This window comes from Euphorbia lathyris, chromosome 4 (assembly GCF_963576675.1).
Source record: "Euphorbia lathyris chromosome 4, ddEupLath1.1, whole genome shotgun sequence".
NCBI classification, from domain to species: domain Eukaryota; kingdom Viridiplantae; phylum Streptophyta; class Magnoliopsida; order Malpighiales; family Euphorbiaceae; genus Euphorbia; species Euphorbia lathyris.
The window spans coordinates 51499927-51508827 of NC_088913.1; the positions used below are offsets into that span (position 1 = coordinate 51499927).

The 8901-nt window shown below is 36.6% G+C and overlaps 1 pseudogene; it reads right to left on the bottom strand.

Annotated features, from left to right (window-relative positions):
• Positions 1–1447: 1447 nt before the first annotated feature.
• Positions 1448–3209, bottom strand: LOC136227172 (hypothetical protein At1g04090-like; annotated as a pseudogene).
• Positions 3210–8901: the final 5692 nt, after the last annotated feature.

Consider the following 8901-nt stretch of genomic DNA (forward strand, 5'->3'; position numbering starts at 1 on the left):
ATCCTGGAGTGTTTGCTGCTACCTGAAATTACAGTACACGAATTACAGAATATTCTTGTATTTTCTACTAATGAGGAGTAAATCATATAATAATAACTAAATTTAGCTAATACAAGAATAAATATATAATGTAAGTTTAAATTTCTTACCAGAAGACGATCCTGCTGCAGTAGTAAAACGTCTGTTTCGACCCCTCGTCACTACGCTAGGGGGTACTAGGACAATATTAGCACTCGAAGGAGGCATAGAGTCATCTGCGTCCATCTCTACATCATCAGCCTCCTCCTGGTGTCCACCATGCGCCTCATGTGCAACGTGTACCCTCTAGGCGTCCCCCATCATTCTCTACTCGGTCTGAATCCTCCGAGCAGAGGCAGTAACAACACGTCTAGATGTATGACGGTGTCCAGAACTACCATCAGCAATGCTAGCCTGTAAATTAACAAACAAACCATTTAACTACATTTTTTACTTCTAATATTCAATTGTACTTTTCGATTTTTTTTACTATTTCGGGTCCGCCAACTGAAGTCTCGGTATAATTTAAAAAATAAAAATAAAAATAGTTGATTTTTGGTCTAGGCGGGTGACTCACACCACCCGGCCCATGCCAAAATGGGCGGCGGCGCACCGTCGGCCGTAGGAACGTTCCGTCCTGGGGCGGAACGGGTGGGAATCCCGTTCCACCTATGGGACGGACGGGTGCGCTGCCCATTACACCTAAGGTGGGAACGGGTGGTGATCCCGTTCTGGCCCAAGACGAAACGCGTAGTTCATGCGTTCTGCCCTAGGGCCAGAACGGGTGGCACACCTGTTTACCGTGTTATTTTCGAATTCCACATCCGATTTCGGAAGCGGAACTCGTGTTTTCGAACAAAATCTAAAAAAAACTTACTGGAGTGCTCATTAAGCCTTTTCCCATCTCGTGTTTTGGTGCCATGCCGTTTTAGGTCTGATTTTTTAAAATCCAAAAAAAGCTTGAAAGGATTTGAGAAGTTTGTGTATTTTGAGTTGAAATTATAAAAAGGGTAAAAATGTCAAAACGGAGCGGTAATAAATAATTTAGGGATAGTAAATAGCAGTTCACTATATTTATTTAATATGGAATCCATCACATCAATGTATTAAAAATGCTTACAACCCAGGCATGTCTGCATAAAGCAAACATTCACTGGCTCTTAAAATCGCCAAAATCACTTCTTGTTCTCATAATTAGGTGTATTTTTCACATTATTCTTAATATTTTTAAGGATGTTAATAATTTTTTCCTGATTTGCTAACAGCAAAATCTTTGTCTATCAATTTTTAAATGGATTGATAAGTGTGACAAAGTTGTTTTATTTTTTCTTTTTCTGATAAATAATATAAGCACATTAAAGAAAAAATGGATACTGAAATTACAAATAAAAAAATACAGTGGGTTGAAGAGCAATAGAAATTAGACATATCAAAGTTCGTCAGCGTTCCAGCTAATTTTGACTTTGGGACCTGTTGGTCCATCTTCCCCAAGAACTTCATTGGGTAGTGTGTGGACGAACTTTTTGAAATCAGATTTGAGTTTTCCAATCAATAGCTTCCCCACTTTCCTAATTTCATCATTAATTTCATAATTGACTTTAGGACCCCATTTCCTCAAGTAATTCACCCACACTGCTTCAACAATGGCTGTCCCTAAATACTCAGCAGCCATAACTGAGTATTTATTAGCAGTATCCAAAATCATATTACTTTTAGCTGTATCAATACTCCTTATTCCAATTCCACCATTTCCTCTTATAACAACACCTGCTTTTGGATACATTGCGTGGCTGTGAAACGATGAATATACCACAAATTTGTTACCATTCTGAAACTCAAGCTCTGAAACACTGAACCATATCCCTCCACTGTGTTCCGAAAAATACACGCTCCTTAGTTCTCCATTGAAATTGCTTACTCTTAATGTAATATGCTCCCAGTCTCCTACATGTTCTCCAATTTTTCCTAACGGAATATTGATCAGCCCAACTTTAGCCTTTGCAGCTCCATTAAAAGGACAGAAGACCCATATAGCTATGTCTGTAAACGTTGCTCCAAGCATTGGTTTGACATGTAGATATACCTCACTTCCTTGTAAATCTCCTTTCTTCACTCTCTCTTTGGAATTTCCATCCACGGGAAGGTCCACCCAGTACTCACCATCATCTGAACCGCCTTGAGGAAGGTTGGAGCCGGTCGGGTCGATGGGGATAGGATTGGATTCGTCTCCTTTTTTGTATAGCAATGCTCCATTAGTGAAAAACCAATTCACCGAAGATGATAGGTATACCTCATCAGGGTGGAAATATATTAGAGGTGAGTATGCTTGAAAAATTGCCTGAATTTGGTTTAAATTTGGCATATAAGATAGATTTAGGGGGTTAACATTCTTCAAGCAAGAAATGTTGCCAATGCCAATGCCATTTTGAGCCCAAAAAGTGCCAACACTAACACCCATGGCTTGAGTCCCTCTATTGGTTGGTATGAGACTAAAAATATTGAAGCCATTTGGATCAATTGCCTTTCCTGGACCCCAAATCCATGAATCAGTCTGGTATGAGTCGGTGAGGTCAGATCGAACGCAACGGAGTATATCTAGAGAAGGCTTGTTTGGAGAATTGGTGACAACAAGGCCGGTGGGTTTGTAACCATCAGGGGCACTAGGCAACCAAAAGTAACCAAATCCATCTTGTTTGATCTTTAAAGATTCACTGCTCCAAATGAGTGTGTAATCAAGAGGTTTTGATAAGGTACCGAGTTGGTCGTCTTTGGCAACAAGAACCCAGCCGTAGAGAGGCGCATTGTTGGATTGAGCGTAGCAACCCAACATAAAAAAGCCTTGTGGAATCTATAGAGGATCGAAGAATGAAGCTCCAACATTATCTGGTCCTCCTTCATGTGTGGCCCAAACTTGGTTGAGAGATGATATTTGACGAACTTGTAAACCACCAAGATCAATTGTTCCACTTCCGAAGCCTCGGCCTAATTGAGTAGAAAAACAAGATGGTCAATATTGAACAGAGAATGAAACAAAATTAAAAAAAAAATGTAAAAGGGAGTTGGAAACCTGAAGGCCAAACAGGCAATGGAGAAGGAAGGTTGAAGGGAGTTTGAATAGAGAGAACTTTTGTGAGCAGGAAAATAAAAGGAATGAATATGTATATGAATATGAATATGAGGGGGCCTTTCATACTCAAACTAACACCATCAGAATAAGGCTTTCTACTATTTTAGTCTTAGATTCTTACATTCATTTTCAAAAAATAAAAATAAAAAATCCGATGGAGGGATAATAGGACCAAAAAAGTGGATCAACAACTACTAATACGAATATAATTAATGTGTTTGACTAAGATAAGGTTAACACTTCAAAATTAAAATCATTATGCATAACAACCCTCAGTGAGTAACTCAATAATTCTCATTCCCGCTAAATGCGGAGGAGTTAAACAAGACAATGGGGAAACTTTTAAGGGAAAATTACAAAACTAGGTCAAATAGGAGGTACATTTACATATTTAGCTCATTTACTCAACTTACTATATATTTAGATTGTTTTTGTGTGACTTTCCCATAATACCCTCAATATTTACGGTGCGGCTGTCTCGCTCCCGTCTGACTTCGCAGATTCTAGCATATGCGAAGCCTGCGAAGCTAATGTTTGGTTTAGTTATAACATTAAAATCACAACATTATCAAAATTTATAACAAGATTGCCACAAAAACTCCTAACAAATCACTTCAAAGTGAACCTGACTAATCTGGACGGAAATTTCTCCCTCTACAGGAAGTCCACACCTTTTGGGATGAGAAATGGAAGTCCAGACTTTTTGGGATGGACGTGTCCCATGGTGCACACCAAGATTGGCACAACCTCTCCTAGCGAATCACGTTAAAGTGAATGTGCCAATCTTGACGGAAGTTAATCCCTATAAAGGAAGGAAAGTCATCTCTTTTACACCCCAATACGCCGCCTTCCAAAAATGGATGTTATGTATTCAACCATCTTCAGGAAAAATTAATCTTGTTAGGCAGAAAAAATGACGATTTGGCTTCGTGAAATAAGGATTAGCGAAGCATGCGAATGTAAATGTGCAGGCAAGATGATGATTTTATGTTTTCGCGAAGTCTGGGAGGTCTGAAACGTGACGATCTACGTCGTATATTGATGCTTTCGCAAAGTCTGCGAGTGAAATCATGAACTTTTCTAATCACAGACTTCATGAAATAATCGATTCGCGAAGTAGATCGTCACATTTCAGGCTCTTTCTGATCACAAATCTTCGCGAAATCATCGACTACACGAAGTGATTTCATGGGAAAACGTAGAGAAAACAGTAGGTACTTACATTTTCCGCGCCTTTCACCCTTAAAAGCGACAATAACAATATGATAAACTGGGAAAAACAATGGAAATAACGTAGAATAACCATTTCTTTGATGGTAACAAGAAGAAAGAAATCAAGTAACGAGCAGGAACAGAAAGATGAAAAACCATGACTTTATTTTTTAGGATTAGGAAGATGAAGAGAGGAAGAAGAGAAATACATTGTGATTTGGAGAAATTGTGCAGATTTCGTGCAATTTAAAGGAAGATAGGAAGACCAAAAGTTTGAGAATCATTAATGGAGGAGTTGTCAACTGTTTCGCGTAACCGAGGTGAAAGGGGGGGGGGACTGACTGTTTGGGTAAGGGAGAAGAGGAAAGGTTAGAGGTATTATGGAAAAGTCACACAAAAACAGTCTAGATATGTAATAGGTTAAGTAAATAGGTTAAATATATAAATGGGCCTCCCATTTATCCAGTTTTTTAATTTTTCCAACTTTTAATTATATTATTACTAGTAATTCCGGGTAAATTACATACGTGGTGTACAACCTTTATCCTAAATCACACTTTGGTGTACAACCAAAATTTTGTCACACTAAACCGTACGAACTTCAGGTAACCTCCCACTAAAGTGTACAGCCGGTTTTTATGACCGGTCAACGCTGGTCAAAGTTGCCACATCATCATTTTTCATTATAACATTAAAAAAAGCAGGACCCACTCTTGATAGAATTACTAAAATAGCCTTATCCCTTATAAAATTACTAAATTACCCTCATCTTCTTCCTTCCTCTCTCTCTCTCTCTCTCTACCATTTCTCTCTCACTACTCTCTCTACCATTTCTCTCTCTCCTAAAATTCTCTCTAAATCTACAACTATTAATCTCTCTCTGAACTAGAATTTGGAATATGATGCTGTAGTTATTATCACAATTTTTTTAAGCATATTTCCTGAATCGGTGGTATCGTAATGCGAATCTAATAACAGTGGTTTCAGGTTAATTCAATATGCCCAAAAACAAATCTTCAAAGACCAGTGTGGTGGCAGAAGAAGCCATTGCTTTAGAACCTACAAAGCCCTATTCAACACCAAAGAAACCTAGCATGACATTGATGACATCTTTGCTGGAAAGAAGAGGAAGAAACCTAAAAATGAAAAGAATGAGAATGAATCCGAGAAATCAAAATCAGTGATAAAGAAGAAGAAGAAAAAGAAAAAGAAGAGTAAAGAAAACGAAGAAGGAAGGTTTACTGATCCACCTTCTAGATCTCCAAAGAAAACAGAAGACGGCTTCACTATCTATACAGAAGTTCGTTGGTTTTCTCTGTTTATTTATTTATTTGCATTTATTCAAGCTCTGTTCTTTTCTATTACTGATTCAAGTGCTATGTTGATATTTTATTTATATATTTTCTAAAGCCATAAACGTCTTACTTTCTAGATGCACTGCGAATCTGCGATGGAAGAAGATGAAGGGTTCGTTCCGCGTTTTACTCAACAGGCAGTGGTTGAGGTACCCGACTTTGCCCTTCGATTGTGATTGTTGCTTTTGATGATTTTCTAGTGTAACCGTTTCTTCTATTGAGTGAGAGAGAGAGAGAGGAGTGAGAGAGAAATGGTAGAGAGGGAGGGGAGAAGAGAGAGGAGTTGAAGGAAGAAGACGAGGGTAATTTAGTAATTTTATAAGGAATAAGGTTATTTTAGTAATTTTATAAAGAGTGGGTCCTATTTTTTTAATGTTATAATGAAAAATGATGATGTGGCAATTTTGACCAGCGTTTGTTGGGGTTTAGTGTCCCATAGACAATTGTTCTAGGATACAAACTTAATGTAAATGAAGTGTTCTTTATATCGTTTGTTTTAATGAGATATGGTTTCATAACTATATAAAGGCAATCCCTTTTTAAGAACTAAATAAAGTCTAATAAAAGGAAATCCATAAGTTTGTTTAAAGTGATTATAAAGTGTTCATACAAGCATGAAGTGAGACGAAACTTTATAATAAACTAATAAACTTAAAACCACCCCAAGTCAAGTAATATGTTTAGGACTGACATATCACTGCTGAGACTTGCATGTAACAATGTCTTCTGTCGAGATAGAAAGCTGATCTCACAAGCTTCATATATACAGATATCTGGACAGTTACATGGATCCAATGAAAAGAAGTTCATTAGGATTGGGGGCCCGACTTGAGATAACAGGATGGGTAGATTCATCCTTGTCACATGTTCATCTCATTGGTATTAATAGGTATAAGTAATCCTCAGACTCAAAGGAATGTTAATTGGTGATTCTGGATTACGGAATGTGATGCTTTGATCCTGTTGTAACATGATCCATAATAGAGATGACTCTGGGGTGTGAACGGCAGACGTTGGGTATCACAGAAAGTAATTGCAGGATAATTATACATTGGATTGAGCATTTATCACTCCCGATAAATGGGAGATACGTCCATGGATCGCTTGTGGAAGACTCGACTCTAAATCCTTGCAAGATGATAGCTTAAGACTTGAAATACAGATTTCACTTAACCTATCTAATTGGAGTTGACTCGGCCTGTACAAGTAAAACGAACGTCTCGCTATATGTGACTTGACATTATCCATAGTCATAAGATTCAATTCAAGGATGTAGTTGATAAAGGATCGAATTATACTGTAACTAATACGGAAAGGTCAACGACAGAATCAACATGTCTTCTTATAGCTCTAGGGGAATGTTTCGAATTTGCTAATCACATTTCGCGTACTCATTCCGTTATGCAAAGATTAAATATAATTCTGTGAAAATTAATTTAATAGCTGCATACGGCTAGAAGCAATAAGAACCTAATGGGTCACACATAAGACTTGGAGCCCAAAAGAGAAATAGATGTTAATTAATTAATGGAAGCCCAACTGAGTCCACTAAGGCCCAGTATATATAGGGGGGCGATTTTCATGTATGAAAATACATTCATAATTTAATTTGATTTTAACAATTCTAATTAGATTATGATTGTGAATTAAATTAATAAAAGGATAAATAAGTTAGGAGGTTTAATGAGATTAAAATTACTCATATTATTATCCTATAAGGTTATTATTATTATCTTTATATTTAGATATATTAATAGATAATAAATAAGAATTATATTCCGAATTAAATTCTTATTCAGTAACCTAATTCTATCAAACTAGGGTTTAGATACAAGAGAATATAAATACCCCCTATATGTGTGATTTTCGAAACACACTAGAGCAACCAAGAGAGAGAATTTCGACCCCCCTAGACGAGGACGAAATGATCCACCGTTTTCTACCGATTCAATTGATTTCATCTCTTTCTCTTTATCCTTGATCTTGTGTTGATTTATTAGAAACAATCTATACTTGATTGTTTTCACGGTTGATCACTAACTTGATTTGGATTGTGTTTTGTTTTGTGCTCGTGAACTCGGAGTAAGAGTTGAGGGCACTTCGCTTGCAACGGTAGATAGTTCGTCAAAAGGTATTTCCTTCTATCCCTCTTTATATGAAATAACGATTAACGGATCTTGGGTTAGTGGAAAAATGTTAAAATTTTTATATTTCCGCTGTCATACGTTAGCCTATTTTCTTTCAATGGTATTAGAGCCTGCGTTAAATCCGTTATTTCATATATGAAAATTTAGAAGTTTTTCAATCAGATTGAATAAATATTTATAGTTAGGTTAATTAACAAATCTATTTTGATTAATTAGTTCTAAAGATAAATAAGTTTTAATTAATTGTTAATTAAAATAGTTTATGCATATGTTCCTAATTATTTCGGTTGATAATCATTATAACAAAATCTATTAGTTTTATTCGGGTTGCGCCGCGAGGCAGCAACTCGAACTGCTGTTCGCGGTTGCTGCCTCGCGGCAGCAACCGTGGGCGGCTGGGCGCCGCTGCCGTAAGGCAGCCGCGGCTAGCCGCGGCGCTGCTGCCAAACGGCAGCGGCGCCGTGAGTCTCGGGCCCCCCTTGCGGGCCCGACACGAGAGGACCTCTATTTTATTTTTAAATTGTTTTTAAATAAAACTGAGTTTTAAATATATTTGTATATATATATATATATATATATATATATATGTTTCAGAAATTAATAAATTCATGTTTTGATTATCGAATGAAAAGTTTATTTAAAAGTTTGTTTTACCTATTTGTAAATCAAAAGTATTAAATGAATTGAAATCAAAATAATTGGGACATGCATAATTAAAGTTTTGTATAGTTGTATTAATCTAAAAGGTTAATATAGAAGATACGAAACTGTTAGAATTAAAATTGGATGAAAGTTATTTTGATGTGTTAATGTGATTAACCTAAATATTACATAAAGTAATTATGTAATCAACCAATTAAATTTATTTAATTGAGTCTATGCATGTTTGGAGTTATGGACATATTTGGAGCCTCTTTTAGTCTTTTGGTATTTTTGAAATAGGGCCTGCGAGTCCTGCCTTTCTACTATCTATTGTAATTTCTCCTCTCATCTAATTCCCTTCAAGTTAATTGAAGTTTTCTTTAGTAGAATAGAAATTAAT